Here is a 14,223-nt window from a genome sequence, read left to right as displayed (position 1 = left end):
CACCATCATAAGCTGACCCTGTACAGCATGAAACATAACTCCATCCTGCTTTTTGCAAGATTTATGGCCCCTTTTGGACTTAGAAAATATCAGATTTCTTGGTTAAGTTTTATGTTTAGGTCAACCTTTTCTCTTAAACTATCAAAGCTATTGCTTTGAAACCTGCAACACTTGTTCACCATCATAAGCTGACCCTGTACAGCAAGCAGCAAAACTCCATCCTGCATTTTGCAATAATTATTGCCCCATTTGGACTTAGAAAAATTATTTTCTTGGTTGAGTATTATGTTTAAGTCAACTTTTCTCATAAACTATCAAAGCTATTGCTTTAAACTTGCAACAATTTATCACCATCATAAGTGGACACTATACATCAAGAAACATAACTCTATCTTGCTTTTTGCAAGAATGATGGCCCTTTTTAGACTTAGAAAATCATGGGTAGGACAATATTTCTATTATACAAAAAAATCAGATGAGCGTCAGCACCCGCAAGCCGGTGCTCTTGTTATTTTTGGACACAGACACTTGTAAAATCAAACATGTCAAAAGTCATGTACGCTTGGGACATCACATAATTTGCAATAAAAATCTCAAATGGCATAACTATGTCAAATCTTTGTTAGGACTGATTTGTAGGGTCCTCCACTTAATAAGAATGTGCAAATAAGTAAAAAAAAATCACAAGAACAAGAAAAATAGTTATTAATTTTGCTACTTTGTACACTTGGGACATTTTTGTACACATTGTCCAATATTACAAATAATGTACTGTTCAAAATGTTTTAGTAAAAAAAAAAAAAATTGAAAAAATAAATAAAACACATATCACTACTAAACAAAGAAAAAATACTTCATCTAATTAATAATATTTTCCAATGCTGCCAGTAGTAAAGTATCAGTTGCCCATTTTCAGAGCAAAATAAAACTCGACACCTTTTCATTTCTAAGAAGCCTTGAAGAATAAAAATTCATTAATATTTTTTAAACTTTTGCTTACCCCATAACCAACACATTACACTTTAGAATATAGAAAACCTTTTCTTAATGTATAAGGTGGTTTCAAAGTAATTTAAAGTTGAAAACATGATTTCATTTAATTGTCACGCTAAAACCAGTACACTTGGGACATTTTTTTAAGGTTTTTTCTTCATTATTTTTAGCTCACCAGAGCCAAAGGCTCATGATGAGCTTTAGTAACCGCTCAATGTCTGTCATCAGTCATGCGACATGCGTCATCCGTCCGTCAACATTTTCTGAAAAAATCTCTTGAAAACCACTAGGCAGAATTACACCAAACTTCACAGGAACAATACTTGGGTGGCCCTCTTTCAAAATTGTTCAAAGAATTGAATTCCATGCAGAACTCTGGCTGCCATGGCAACCAAAAAGAAAAACTTAAAAAAATCTTTTTGTCTAAAACTGCAAGGCATAGAGCCTTGATATTTGGCATGTGATATCATCTAATGGTCCACTATAAAGATTGTTCAAATTGTGCCCCTCGGGTGAAAAGAGGCCCCACCCTGGGGGTCACAATAGTTTTCCATAGACTTATATAGGAAAAAACTTTAAAAATCTTCTTGTCTTAAACCACAAGACCTAGGCTTTTGATTATTGATATGTAGCATTGCCTTGTGGTTCTTTATCAAAATTGTTCAGATTATAACCCTGGGGTGAAAATAGGCCCTGCACGGGGGCTCTTAAGTTTCACATATACTTATATAGGAAAAATTTTTAAAAATCTTCTTGTCTGAAACTGCCAGGCCTAGGCTCTTGATATTTGATATGTTGCCTTGCCTTGTGTTCCTCTACCAAAAAGTTCAAATTATGCCCCTTTGGTGAAAAGAGGCCATGTCCTTGGGGTCCCAGATTTAACATAGACATATCTATAGGGAAAAAAATCTTCTTTTCTGAAAGTTCAAGGCCTAGGCCTTTGATATTTGGTATGTAGAATTGCCTAGTGGATTGCTAACAAGATTGCCCAAATTATGCCCCTTAGGTGAAAAGAGGCCCCGCCCTGGGGGTCACTTGTTATACGAGTTATATAGGAATAGATACTTAAAAAAAATTATCATATCCTAGATTGCTCAGTTATAATTATCTAATGACCCAAAGTGATAAGGGGGTACCTTGACTGTGACCTTGACCTAATGACCTACTTTCTTGTTTTTTAAGATACAGCCTTGAAATTTGGATGACATGTACAGTTTTGCACACCGATCTTAAAACTGACTTTCAGTGACCATGAATGTGACCTACTGACCTGTTTTCTAATATTTTAGCATCAGTTTGCCATTTTAAACATGTGGATCATATTACTCAGGTGAGTAATTCAGTGTCATCATGACCCTCTTGTTGAAGTTTATAGGATCCTTCATAGCTAAAGTGGAAAGGAAATACAAAGCCTTGCTTCTCTAATGAGAAAAAAATCATCAGACTCTCAGCAGACTGAGTGTTCATGCACTTTCTCCTGAATCTTGTAGTGGACAGTTGAAACAGGAGTTACAAGATATCTAAGAGGAGAATGGAATTTATTAAATTTGTAGAATCATTAGTCATATGATAGTGAAGCAGTTTCTTTCTCTCTTTTTTTTTGACATTTACTCTTTAAAAAGCTATTGCCAGCCTTTGGATCTTAATTGTCTGGGAGTTTAGTGTAGGAAATAACTTGCCACTCTGTAATGACCATATATTATGAAAACAATAGCCATTTGTTTCATACCTACAGATACTGTCTCTTACTTGTCCTGTCCATTCACTATGCATACCATCATCATTCTGATTTCCCCTACTTTCTGTTAACTTTCCTGTCACCTCAGGGGCCTCCGTGGCTGAGTGATTAAGATCACTGACTTAAAAATCACTTGCCCCTCATTGATGTGGGTTCGAGCCTCACTCGGGGCGTTGAATTCTTTGTGAGGAAGTCATCCAGCTGGCTTACGAAATGTCGGTGGTTCTACCCAGGTGCCCGCTCCTGATGAAATAATACAAAATGTACAGGGAGGGGCACCTGGGGTCCTCCTCCACCATCAAAGCTGGAAAGTTGACATTTGACCTATAATTGTGCCAATGTGATGTTAAACCCAACAAAATAAATAAAAATAGAATAAATTCCTGTCACCTCTAGTGTCCTTCCTTATACTCACTGAAAAGAGATGCATGTATGTCGCAGCTTCATCAGTCCTTCCGTAAGTCCAGCAATTGGTTTTTCTTAAGAAACATTTGACTGTAACTGTAACAGGATGTAATGGCAACAGTCTCCTATGAATAGGCAACTATTTTTAGCTCACCTGTCACAAAGTGACAAGGTGAGCTTTTGTGATCGCGCGGCGTCCGGCGTCCGTCCGTCCATGCGTGCGTCCGTCCGTAAACTTTTAGTTGTGACCACTCTAGAGGTCACATTTTTCATGGGATCTTTATGAAAGTTGTTCAGAATGTTCACCTTGATGATATCTAGGTGAAGTTCGAAACTGGGTCACGTGCTGATAAAAACTAGGTCAGTATGTCTAAAAAAAGAAAAACCTTGTGACCTCTCTAGAGGCCATATATTTCACAAGAACTTCATGAAAATTGGTCAGTATGTTTAACTTGATGATATCTAGGTGAAGTTCGAAACTGGGTCATGTGCCATCAAAAACTAGGTCAGTAGGTCTAAAAATAGAAAAACCTTGTGACCTCTCTAGAGGCCATATATTTCATGAGATCTTCATGAAAATTGGTCAGAATGTTCACCTTGATGATATCTAGGTCAAGTTCGAAAGTGGGTCACATGCCGTCAAAAACTAGGTCAGTAGGTCAAATAATAGAAAAACCTTGTGACCTCGCTAGAGGCCATATTTTTCATGGGATCTGTATGAAAGTTGGTCTGAATGTTCATCTTGATGATATCTAGGTCAAGTTCGAAAGTGGGTCACGTGCCATCAAAAACTAGGTCAGTAGGTCAAATAATAGAAAAACCTTGTGACCTCTCTAAAGGCCATATTTTTCATGGGATCTGTATGAAAATTGGTCTGAATGTTCATCTTGATGATATCTAGGTCAAGTTCGAAACAGGGTCATGTGCGGTCAAAAACTAGGTCAGTAGATCTAAAAATAGAAAAACCTTTTTACCTCTCTAGAGGCCATACTTGTGAATGGATCTCCAAAAAAATTGGTCAGAATGTTCATCTTGATGATATCTAGGTCAAGTTCGAAAGTGGGTCACGTGCCATCAAAAAGTAGGTCAGTAGGTCAAATAATGAAAGAATGTTGTGTCCTCTCTAGAGGCCATACTTTTCATGGGATCTGTATGAAAGTTGGTCTAAATGTTCATCTTGATGATATCTAGGTCAGGTTTGAAACTGGGTCAACTACAGTCAAAAACTAGGCCAGTAGGTCTAAAATTATTAAAATCTTTTGACCTCTCTAGAGGCCATATTTTTCAGTGGATCTTCATGAAAATTGATCTGAATGTTCACCTTGGTGATATCTAGGTCAGTTTCGAAACTGGGTCACGTGCGGTCGAAAACTAGGCCAGTAGGTATAAAAATAGAAAAACCTTGTGACCTCTCTAGAGGCCATATTTTTCATGAGATCTTCATGAAAATTAGTGAGAATGTTCACCTTGATGATATCTAGGTAAAGTTTAAAACAGGGTCACGTACCTTTGAAAACTAGGTCAATAGGTCAAATAATAGAAAAACCTTGTGACCTCTCTAGAGACCATATTTTTCAATGGATCTTCATGAAAATTGGTCAGAATTTTTATCTTGATAATATCTAGGTCAAGTTCAAAACCGGGTCACATGAGCTCAAAAACTAGGTCACTATGTCAAATAATAGAAAAAACGACGTCTTGCTCAAAACTGGGTCATGTGGGAAGAGGTGAGCGATTCAGGACCATCATGGTCCTCTTGTTTAGAAATCACTTTTATAAACTAGAGTTTTCTAAATTGAAAATATTTTTGAAGAAAATTTTAAGGCATGCCACTGTAACATATTTTTATTTTTTCTCAGAAATGATAGTTTATTTCTGTATACAATTTTGCAGCTGGTTCTGTCAGGCAATTCAATGTTACTGTAAATTTTGTGCATTTTACTTTTTATTCCAGAGTAGTGATATGTTATAAAATTTGCTTTGCTTTTACTGTTTTTGATATTTTTAGTTACAGTGTATGTTAATAAGAGTTTTGATTGTGATTTGTAGATTTAGAATAAATAATAAAAACATAATACTTTTAGTTATCTTTTAATATTATATGTAATGTTTGATATATTTGAAACATATTTCTATCAAAAGATATACAGCTGCTTCAAGTATTAAGATACCCCAGTAATATATTTTGAAGTAATTTCCGTACCATGACTTTTTAGTTAACACGACGTAAACATCCAATAATAGTGTTTGTTTGTCTTGGGTTTAATGCCAGTTTTCAACAGTATTTCAGTTATGTAACAATAGGCAGTTAACCTAACCAGTGCTCTTGGATTCTGTACCAGTACAAACTTGTTCTCAGCAACTGCCCCACATAATCAGAGGTGGAGGGTGATTGATTTCAGACACAGTTAATGTCATTTATCAAATCATCATGGAGAACATAAGCTTTGCCTAGAGATCTCTGAGGATGGAGGTGGAGCTGCTGCTGTGTTGTAGAGAGCAGCCTAATATGAAGACCATAACAAGTTAACATCTGTAATGTCAGAAGTTGGTAATCTATTCCAGTACTGTATTGTGTTGATGAAAAAGGATTACTTGTAGTCCATGACATTGGTGTATCGGGGGAATAGCCTCTGGCCACGCCTGGTTCTTCTGTCTAGTCATTGGTTTTTACAATCTGTGCTACATAGGGATTTCAAACTGTGTATTATATTGAATAGTCAGATTTAAAAATCTATGGTGGTCCTGAAGCGATTCCCAGCTGAGACTGTTGACCATTGATGTGACACAACTAGGCTTCTGTCTTTGTAACTGTTGAGCACATAGCGAGCAGCACAGCTCTGCCGCCTATTAGGTTACCATCTTACACACCCACATTTCCCTCTTGGCATAGTCACTTCTGATGACAGGAGCTGTTGTAGGACAGCAATGCTCGACTGTTCAACAGCCTTGTCAGTTGAGTAAAATACAAAGTCGAAAAAGGAAAAAATTTGTAAAAATGCGAAACTGGGTTTATGGAACCTACACAGTGCTTATCAGCTTATGACAGTGGACAAGTGTGTGAAGCTTCAATCCTTTCCCATTAGTGAGCCAGCCCGCATATCTCAATAGGGAGAGCACAGATCTACATATCTCGAGTTCAAGCCCTGGGCGAGGCATATGTTCTCCATGAGGATTTGATAAAAGACATTTTATCTCAAATCATTCGTCCTCCACCGCTGATTCGTGTGGAGAAGTTGGCAGTTACTTGCGAAAAACAGGTTTGTACTGGTATAGCATCCAGGAACACTGGTTAGGTTAACTGCCCGCCAACTGAAATACTGTTGAAAAACAGCACTAAACCCAAAACAAACATTCCCATTAATGGGTACTGAGATACCAGCTTACATACAAAACCTTAACCAAAAACTGCAAAGTGAAAAAAGGGGCATGATTTTTTTAAAATGCAAAACAGAGTTATGGAACGTAACACTGCATGTTAAATCATGACAGTGAACAAGCGTATGAAGTTTCAATCCGTTCCCATTAATGGGTACTTCTTTTACGTATGCAACTACACCGTCAGACCAGTAGCCCCGATGAAACTTGTGGTTTGCTGCAGATCCTCAATGCCTCCATACAGTTTCTGGTGGATTGAGGTATCTATCGGCCAAGTCACAGCTCGCTCCTGTTCATGCCTTTTACATTTCTGTAGTATATGCTCAGTAGTCCGATCTTCCTCGCCACATGGACAGGTTGGTGATGGTGCAAGTCTGTATTTCTTGTACATGTGAGCATTGAGCTTGCTGTGCCCTGAGCGGGACCTGACCATCATCACTTGTTCAGACCGATCAAGGAGGTGAAAAGCATCTTCTTTACTCTTGGTCTCGTTAGTGCCTTGATGAGGTGACTTTCTCCTTGTAACTCAACAGGTGTTGTTGGTTGTTCTGACTGAGCTCCTAGCTTAGCCAGTTGGTCTGCTTCTTAATTGCCTGCAAGTCCACAATGGGATGGAATCCACTGAAGTGTTACTTTGCAGGTTATAGTCAGGCTCTGCATTCTCCTGGCTAGCTCAGTGGAGCTTTATCATGCCATGAATATACCACCACTTTAGATTCCCTACAGTTTGTTAACTCAGTGCCTGCATGGCTTTAGTTATGAGTACAGCCAGTCTGCCTACCCCTCTTGACCTATGACATTTTGTGCAAAGCATAGCTGTAAATACATGATTGTACACTACTGACTAGTGCACAAATTAAACCCACTAGAGCTAATGCGGCTTAAAATATTATGTTATTATTAAATTATTAAGCATATATCGATTTTGTCAATTTTAGCATAAACATTTGATAATTAAATTTTTTTTAGGTTTTTATTTATTTATTAATAATTCCCTTACATCTTTAAACAATGTTACAGCAAATAACTTTTTACTAGTATTTACACTACAGTAAGTACTTTGATTTTTATGTCCCCGAAGGCAGTCATATTAAAATCGCATTGTAAGTCCGTCCGGCCATAACTTTGCTAATTCTTGTCCGGGCTGTAACTCTGCCATCAAAGAAGGGATTTTGAAATAGCTTGGCATAAATATTTACCTTAATGAGACGATGTTTCACGCGTAAGAGCCAGACCCCTAGCTCCAAGGTCAAGGTCACACTTAGAAGTCGAACGTTAATAGGGTCTGTTTCGTGTCCGGTTCGTAACTTTGGCATTCATCAAGGGATTTTGAAATTACTTAGCATGAATGTTTATTATAATGAGACGACATGTCATCCGCAAGACTCAGACCCCTAGCTCCAAGGTCAAGGTCAAGGTCGCACTTGAGGTTCTAATGTTAACAGGGTCTGTTTTTGTGTCTGGCCCATAACTTTGCCATCCATGAAGGGATTTTGAAATATCTTCACATAAATGCTAACCATAATCAGACAATATGTCATGTGCAAGATCCAGATCCCTAGCTCAAAGGTCAAGGTCATACTTAAAAGTCAAAGGTTAATAGGATCTTTTTCGTGTCCGGTATATAACTCTGTCATCCATTGAGGGATTTTTAAACAACTTGGCATAAATGTTTACCATAATGAGACAATGTGTCACGTGCAAGACCCAGACCTAGGGCTGTCATTGATTGGGTCTTAGGCGTATCGGCGATACCGATATATCAGAAGACAAATATCGACGATGCATCGATATATTGATTATTAAGTTAGACTAACGACCTATTTGTTCATATGCATACTATATACCTTCCTGTAAATGCTATTTGTAGTTATATTGCCTACTTTCCATATTTCTGTTTGATTGTGTTGTATTTGTATTTATGAAATAAAAAAATACATAAAAATTAATAACATCTTTCATTTTTATTTTGCCTTCACTCCTTTTTTTGCATTTATCCAAATTTACAACTTTGTGAACTTTAGTTGTTTTTTAGGGTCTGAGTGTTTATTTGGGTAGTTTTTCTCTCTGTAAAATATCGATTTTTGAAAATGGGAATCGATAATCGATCGACAAAAACATATCGTTGATACATCGATATCGTTTCTATCGATGACAGCCCTACCCAGACCCCTAGCTCCAAGATCAAGGTCACACTTAAAAGTCAAGTCAAAGGTTAATAGGGTCTGTTTCATGTCTGGTTCGTAACTCTGCCATTCATCAAGGGATTTCGAAATTACTTAGTATAACGAGAAAACATGTCAAGGTCACATTTAGAGGTTAAAGTTTAACATGGTCTGTCTCTTGTCCATTCCATAACTCTTCCATCGATGCAGAGATTTTAAAATTACTTGTCAGAAAGGTTCCCTATATTGAGATGACCTGTCAGACACAAAACCAAGAACCCTAGCTTCAAGGTCAAGGTCATACTTAGAAGTCAAAGGTTAACAGTGTATGTTTCTTGTCCGGTCAATAACTCTGCCATTCATCAAAGGATGTTAAAATTACTTGTCTCAATTCTTCCCTATAATGAGTTGGTGTGTCATGCTCAAGACCCAGAGCCATAGCTCCAAGGTCAAGGTTACCTTCGGAGAACTTTTTTTCATCCGGTCACAAAATGAATCATACCTAAACTATTCTGGCTTATTTTGCGCAGACAACTGTAGCATTCTTGGGCACACTTCGGGGCGTATGTCACTGATAGTGACAGCTCTTGTTTGAGGTTAAATTTTAAATACTTAGTATATTTTGAGAGTTATATATACTTGTATTTTTATACGCTCGTTTGAAAAACGGGACGTATTATGGGAATGCCCCTGGCGGGCGGGCGGGCGGCGTCCACAGACTTTGTCCGGAGCATATCTTCTACATGCATGGAGGGATTTTGATGAAACTTGGCACAGTTGTTCACCATCATGGGACGGAGTGTCATGCGCAAGAACCAGGTCCCTAGGTCTAAGGTCAAGGTCACACTTAGAGGTTAAAGGTCAAATTCAAGAATGACTTTGTCCGGAGCATATCTTCTTCATGCATGGAGGGATTTTGATGAAAGTTGGCACAGTTGTTCATCATCATGAGACAGAGTGTCATGTGCAAGAACCAGGTCCCTAGGTCTAAGGTCAAGGTCACACTTAGAGGTCAAAGGACACAAGAAAGAAAACTTTGTTCGGAGCGTATCTTCTTCATGCATGGAGGGATTTTGATATAACTTGGCACAAATGTTCACCACCACGAGGCGGAGTGTCATGTGCAAGAACCAGGTCCCTAGGTCTAAGGTCAAGGTCACACTTAGAGGTCAAAGGATACAAGAATGAAAACCTTGTCCGGAGCATTTCTTCTTCATGCATAGAGGGATTTTGATATAACTTGGCACAAATGTTCACCACCATGAGACGGAGTGTCATGCGCAAGAACCAGGTCCCTAGGTCTAAGGTCAAGGTCACACTTAGAGGCCAAAGGTCAGATACAAGAATGACTTTGTCCGAAGCATTTCTTCTTCATGCATGGAGGGATTTTGATGTAACTTGGCACAATTATACACCATCATGAGACGAAGTGTCATGCGCAGTTCCCTTTTTAGAATTACTTCCCTTTGTTGTTACTATAAATAGCTTATATTGTAACTTTTTCATTACTAGTCGTAGGGAAAAATCGAGACAACTTTTCTGTAGTACAACATACATGCTACATCCAATTATGAGGTGTATTTTGACCAATCTCTACCTGGTAAAGATTTTTGTGTGGACTTACAATTTTTTTTTGGATTTTTTTTTTTTTTTTTTTTTTAAGATTACCTTCCCTTAGTTGTTACTATAAATATCTTATATTGTAACTTTTTTATAATTGACCGTAAGGAAAAAACAAGACCACTTTTCTGTGGTAGAACATAGATGTTACTTTCAAATTTTAGGTGTATTTTAAGGTACCTGGTAAGGAGTTTTTTTGTGGACTTAGAATGATTACTAAACAACCACAAAATTAAAATTCCATTTGCAAATACAGGTGCTAGAGTAAAGAAATTTACTGTGACGGGCGTATATTGTGACATTCTGGCACTCTTGTTTCCTTATAAAATGTCAAGGTCTGTAGTGGCTGTTTGTCAAGTTACCTTAAAGACGCACCACAAAATAACTGTAATCTTTTGTATTTCCATAATGGTAATTATACATTTTTTGCATGGAGAAAATAAGAGATAACAAGTGTCTAGTTACAATTTGACAGCAACATATATAAGGCTAAGAAAATGTATTTAATATCTAAATATACTAAAAGATGCTTTTGTATTAAATCGCATGTCTCCCCCAATGCATATATAGTCATATAGGCAGGAAGTCAATAGGGTACAGGAGCAAAAGTCAAAGTGACACTGATGGTTGGCTGCAATAGAAATCATCTACTTGGCATGTCCAAGCATTCCACAAAGTTTCAACATTCTGGGCTTAATGGTTCTCAAGTTATCTATTGGAAACTGTTTTCAATGTTCAGGCTCCTTTGACCTTGACCTTTGATCGAGTAACCCCAAAATCATTAGGGGTCCAATCATCGTATATAGTTTCAACATTCTGGGTCAAGTGGTTCTCAAGTTATTGACTGAAAAGAGTTTTCTACGTTTAGACCCCTGTGACTTTGAATTTTGATGGTGTGACCCCAAAAACAATAGGGGTCATCTACTCTGTAACTCCTATCACTCTATCAAATTTGAAGGTTCTAGGTCAAATGGTTCTCACGTTATTGACTGGAAATGGATTTCCATGTTCTGTTCGTTGCGACCTTGACCTTTTATAGAAAAAAAACAAAAACAATAGGGGTCATCTACTCTGTAAGTCTTATCACCCTATGAAGTTTCAACATTCTGGCCAAGTGGTTCTCAAGTTAATGACCGGAAATGGATTTCCATGTTCTGTTTGCTGCGACCTTGACCTTTAATAGAGTGACTCCAACATCAAGTGGGGTCATCTGCTCTGCATGTCCAATCATCTTATGAAGTTTCAACATTCTGGGTCAAGTGGTTCTCAAGTTACTGACCGGAAATGTTATTCCATGTTCAGGCCCCTGTGACCTTGACCTTTAATAGAGTGCTCCCAAAACTAATAGGGGTCATTTACTCTGCATGTCCAATCATCCTATGCAGTTTCAACATTCTGGGTCAAGTGGTTCTCAAGTTATTGATCGGAATGGTTTTGCTTGTTCAGGCCCCTGTGACCTTGACCTTTAATAGAGTGACCCCAAAATCGATAGGGGTCATCTACTCCGTGTGTCCAATCATCCTATGAAGTTTCAACATTCTGGGTCAAGTGGTTCTCCAGTTATTGATTGGAAATGGCTTGCCATATTCAGGACCCTGTGACCTTGATCTTTATTAGAGTGACCCCAAAACCAATAGGGGTCATCTACTCTGCATGACCAATCATCCTATGACGTTTCAACATTCTGGGTCAAGTGGTTCTCAAGTTATTGTTCGGAAATGGTTTTCCATGTTCAAGCCCCTGTGACCTTGACCTTTGACGGAGTGACCCCAAAAGCAATAGAATGACTGAATATGTTTGCAGATGAAGTTGTGAAAACAGCCTAAAAATGGATTTCCATGTTCTGTTTGCTGCGACCTTGACCTTTAATAGAGTGACCCCAACATCAAGTGGGGTCATCTACTCTGCATGTCCAATCATCCTATGAAGTTTCAATAATCTGGGTCAAGTGGTTCTCAAGTTACTGACCGGAAATGTTTTTCCATGTTCAGGCCCCTATGACCTGACCTTTAATAGAGTGATCCCAAAACCAATAGGTGTCATTTACTCTGCATGTCCAATCATCCTATGCAGTTTCAACATTCTGGGTCGAGTGGTTCTCAAGTTATTGATCAGAAATGGTTTTGCATGTTCAGGCCCCTGTGACCTTGACCTTTATTAGAGTGACCCCAAAATCGGTAGGGCTCTTCTACTCTGCATGTCCAATCATCCTATGAAGTTTCAACATTCTGGGTCAAGTGGTTCTCCAGTTATTGATCGGAAACGGTTTGCCATATTAAGGCCCCTGTGACCTTGACCTTTACTAGAGTGACCCCAAAACCAATAGGGGTCATCTACTCTGCATGACCAATCATCCTATGAAGTTTCAACATTCTGGGTCAAGTGGTTCTCAAGTTATTGTTCGGAAATGGTTTTCCATGTTCAAGCCCCTGTGACCTTGACCTTTGACGGAGTGACCCAAAAAGCAATAGAATGACTGAATATGTTTGCAGATGAAGTTGTGAAAACAGCCTAAATTGTCCACCGAATAGCTGTACTACACCAGTATTACCAGAATTATTTGCACCAAGTTTATGTGGGAGGAAAAAGTAGGTCACTAGGTCGTGATGGGTCTGTAACACAATTTCTTGAATACCGATGGTTGAAAATAAATACTATAGCCTATTTATTAACAGTTAATGCGAATGCGATAATGTTACACACTGAAGACTTGAAAAGTTTAGTACTGAATGTGTAAAATCATACCTTAACTATATCCATGTCAAATTTCTATATAATATGATTTGAATAATTGTGAAAAAAATAACGTTTTTGACGCGAAAATGAAGCTATTTTAAGGCGATGCTATCTATTTTCATAAATAATGGTATAATTTAGGATTATATTACCCCCGGTAGGACATTTTTGTTAAGAAAATGAAAAGCAGGTATTCTATGTGTTAGCCATTGATTTCGTTTCACAAAAAAACTGGAAGCACAGTAAAATAAGAGCAGTGTTTTCGAAGACGTTGTGTAGAAAAAAGGATACCTCTAACGATGTACAATGATACCATCCTCGTTGTTTCTGTCAATCGAGCGGATACCGTCCTCGTTATTGAAATGAACATTACATTGACGCAGACCCCTTTTCTAAAATTTAACGATAATATGCAATAACCAGTCAAGATAAAGATAAAACTTGGGTTTTTTTATACCCTTCAGCTGCTGGAAGCAGCCTGTCTGAAGAAAACTTCTCGCATAATTTCTTCAAATTTGCTATCAAGATCCGTCCACGTAGACTCATTCTTGTGTGTACTTGCCAACTGAATTGCGACTTTAGAAGCAGCAAAGTCTGTCGGTACGTTTTGTCTTGTATTGTTTAAAATGTTCACCCACCAAAAAGATATGAATTCGACTGTTCCACAAATATTTCATTGCAGCGGTGTCTACAGATAGAAGTATTGCCGACTGTGAAATTGTGACGCTCCCTTACTGGAGATGTAAATTTGCCTTCCCTTTTGTTAATGTGTGCTACTCGAATTGCCCCCGTTCCTACGAACCGAAGTGACCCAGGACGTTGGCCCTGCAGAAATTGAAATTGAGACTGACAGTAACCACAATGTTTCATTGTTACCCCCTTTCGTAGGTTTGCAGGTTTGTCGGACGAATTCAAGCATCAAGAAATTTGCTAATTATCAAAATGTTGAAAATCGGACCTAAAATGGTGGGAAATGAAAAAAGTGAAAACGACGAGAAATTTTGGCGAAACTATAAAGTTTGGCGGTCCCCATTGATAAAAATCTTGGATCCACCCTATGCTTGTTCTAGGTAACTATTTGAAAACAAGAAGACGAGAGGATAGAATGTGTATGTATAGAGGGTAGGTGTTAGGGGAAGGCTTAGTATTGGTGAAATACTGTCAACACGGTCCACTCTCACTTCTTGA

Source organism: Mercenaria mercenaria, chromosome 1, assembly GCF_021730395.1.
Source record: "Mercenaria mercenaria strain notata chromosome 1, MADL_Memer_1, whole genome shotgun sequence".
Classification (NCBI taxonomy): domain Eukaryota; kingdom Metazoa; phylum Mollusca; class Bivalvia; order Venerida; family Veneridae; genus Mercenaria; species Mercenaria mercenaria.
Note: the sequence above shows the minus strand (reverse complement) of the source record.